At 40.8% G+C, this 3396-nt stretch overlaps 1 non-coding gene across 1 annotated transcript; it reads left to right on the forward strand.

Moving 5' to 3' along the window:
* Positions 1 to 506: 506 nt before the first annotated feature.
* Positions 507 to 588, forward strand: trnas-aga (transfer RNA serine (anticodon AGA)). The gene has a single exon. It is a non-coding gene; the product is annotated as a tRNA-Ser (tRNA).
* Positions 589 to 3396: the final 2808 nt, after the last annotated feature.

Here is a 3396-nt window from a genome sequence, read left to right on the forward strand (position 1 = left end):
GTCAGAGGGACTAAAGCAGTACTTTCACTTTTAACTACATTTTGCTGCTGATACTTCAGGCCTCTATTGTCTACTTTTGCTTAAGCAGAATTTGTATTTGAGGGCACAAGGTGAGGACCTGGTACATATAGGCTCATTACACAACCCCATCAGGTTGATGGAGACCAAGTGCAATTTATGCGCAAAATACCAAGATCAATCATTTCTCTAGATTGTCCTGGAGTCTGTCGTTGATCTTGTTAGAAAGTAGAGTAAGGTCTTAAATACCTGTTAGTATGCCCAACTAGATATAGGGAATAGTTGCAGTGTCGGATATTGAGCGCCACTAGATGGTGCTGTTGTCACCATAACGGCATAGCGGGGCCCCACCGCACTCTGGTTCACAGCTGGTTTTATTGCTAACATAGTGAAAGAGGAACTGGCATGAATATCTTGACGGTTTCATTACCAGCGCATAGGCATTGTTCGTGGATTTAACATGTCTGTATGTCGCATGTTGTGTATCGGTTGTCGTGGCCGAGTGGTTAAGGCGATGGACTAGAAATCCATTGGGGTCTCCCCGCGCAGGTTCGAATCCTGCCGACAACGAATTCTTTTGTTTTACCACTGAAACGTGGATAACTTTTTTTAACCGTCAACAACAGCGCAATAAATACACCGCAAAAGCGAACAACATGTCGCAGTACTGACATTTAATCACATTAATTGTCATCGCAGAATAAAACTCTTGGCATAGAAAGAATTAGTTCCTTCAGATACCGGTGTTCCTTGATGATGAGACGATCTCAGTATATTTCCTGTCTCGAGACGACATTGAACTCAGCCAGCCATCAAAAACGATTGCAGACTTTTTAAAATGACATTTGCCTGAAGTCTTTCTGTTTATTCAATTCTTGGATGTAACTACGTACATTTATGCAAGCACAATTTGAGGTTTACTTGTAGCCTTCTTTTACTCTACATTTCACTTACCGTGATCAATTTGTAAAATTTGATGCATTATAGATTAAACTACCGAATAAATAGGCAACTACTCTCTTCCAACATTATAGGAATGCTGCATACATTTATGCATACAAACAATAACCCACGTTAACTTCGAGTGATCAGCTGCCAAATAAGTCCTCATGAATCCTAACAAGGTCCTAACAAGGTCCTAACAGATCCCTACATTTCTTTAACAAAGTCCTGACAATTCCTATCAAGGTCCTAACCGATTCCTAAAATTCTTAACTCTGATCTGAACACTGCTAACAGAGGAGGTTTAAAGACTTTGGTTAAGGCGACGGACTAGAAATCCATTAGGGTCTCCGCGCGCAGGTTCGAATCCTGCCGACAACGAGTTTTTATTTATAAAATTCTTAACTCTGATCTGAACACTGCTAACAGAGGAGGCTAAAGACTTTCAGTTTCTAACAAATGATTGTTTGATGTTCGATCAAACCAGTGTCCTGACTCACCATGTGAATCTCTGCTAATTGGATGTGATTACTTTGGGGAAACGATTAAATGTAAATGTGCATATTATTAGGTATACAACAATAGTAAATTGTTTGATTAAATTTGTGTTAGTGTGGGTACCACAAATCACTCTGCTTTTGCCTTTGTAATTTAAAAATTCGACACTGAAAAATGCATTTTTATTTAATTGATTGTGGTCTCGATTTGTTTCACAGTGTGTCTTCAAAATTAATTGGATTTCTTGTCAGACCGAGAAAAAAAATAAAAATTCCCTCAGCTGAGCAGGTTTGGTCAATACATACAAATAATTAGTTTAGGAATCTGAAAGTGACAGTCCTGACAGTTTTAGCTACCACAGATTAATGTGTCAGTAAATATATCAAAATAATGCCATATAAGAATCTAAAATCTATTCTGCATGATAAGTACTTTCCCTATTGATGCATTAATTGTTTTAATGATACTTATGTACTTTTGCAGAAGTACAATGTGATATTGCAGGTTGTTTTTTTTTACTAAACAAAACAACATTTTTTCAAGCACTGCTAATAAAACCATCTAACAGCCACTGTTCGCAGAGTAAATCGACGTATTATCTGTTCTCTTAAAGAGAGGACAGGGTGCACTATACCACACATAGTGCTCACGATTTCATCCAGCAGCTACAAACTGGATGAAGAACATCAAAGTCACGTTATAATGAGAAACACCACGACATTAATAATTTTGGAGTCGTGCCCAGGTTCACTCCCGGGTCATTTCCTCAGACTTTTATGAAGTTCCCAGCCTTTCTAATGGACCTGTCGGCGTTTCCGGGCAGGTATGTGTTTATTTTTCTGAAGGGCAGATACCTCGTTTTTTTTTTTTTTTTTTTTTAAATTAACCACTTAACAACCAGGCTTTGGCAATTATCACAGAAAATTCAGGAAATGAAGCCTTCGGGGCTGACGGTGATTACTGTCTGCAGACATACGAGTGTTTACGCAGTATCAGCGTATGCAGACGATATCCAACATTATAGCGCCTCTATTTCCTTTATATTCTCACCTGCCGCTGCAGCCCCGGAGCTCCTTAAACCCATTAGAAAATTCCTGCCAGGTTTTTTTAGAACTGACATCCCCGATGGAGAATGCCTCGTCCCGCAGCGCACACTTTCACCTTCCTCTCCCTCCTCTCCCCTTCCTCCTCCAAATTAGAAAATCTAAAGTTACAGTCCCCCCCGCAGCTCAACGCGCTATTTGTATACGCGTCTGTGTGCGTCTGCACCCGGCGAGACCCAGTCAGAGTAATCCTGTCAGTTTCCTGTCTTCTCCTGCCGGGTTCGGCTGAAATCCAGTGGGATCGAGGCCAGGGAGGAGCAGGAAGGAAATTTCCGTGAACGTCTGAGTATCTGCTCCCATCTGAGGGCCGAGGAATGTGGTGAACGTTATCACTGATAACCATAAGGTCATCCCCGCCGTGATTACTTTTACTTACTTTGAGTTTACACTCCTGGGCGCTTCATTTATGTTCAGTCTCACACGGGTACTTAAAACGAGACGTCGCGCAGCGTCAACGAGGCTGTAAACTGCTAATAAATTTAAAAAAAAACAAAAAAAAAAACAGTTTGACAGTTTGCTGCTGTTATTGATCGTGCCCGTCATAATAATATGAAATCTGCTGACGTCTCGTACATCAGTCGATGCTGCTGATCTAACTACGTTTCGTTTGGAATCGCGCTGTATTTGCATGACCGCATGCTGATGCCAATCCGTGCTAATGCTCGCTTTGCCACACTTGCAACAGTAATGGTAAATTACAGGCTGTGAATGTCAACATTGTTACTGAAGTACACCGCAATTAAAACAGTCTTTAGCTCATGTTTATGTTGTCTTGTAATAACAGTGGGCTTGATAACGAGCAGTTGAGTTCTCGTCATGCAGAGTTATGAGGCAC

The sequence above is a fragment of the Embiotoca jacksoni genome, unplaced genomic scaffold (assembly GCF_022577435.1).
Source record: "Embiotoca jacksoni isolate LCO1_2020_lvr unplaced genomic scaffold, fEmbJac1.0.p SCAF_2, whole genome shotgun sequence".
In the NCBI taxonomy this organism is placed as follows: Eukaryota; Metazoa; Chordata; class Actinopteri; family Embiotocidae; genus Embiotoca; species Embiotoca jacksoni.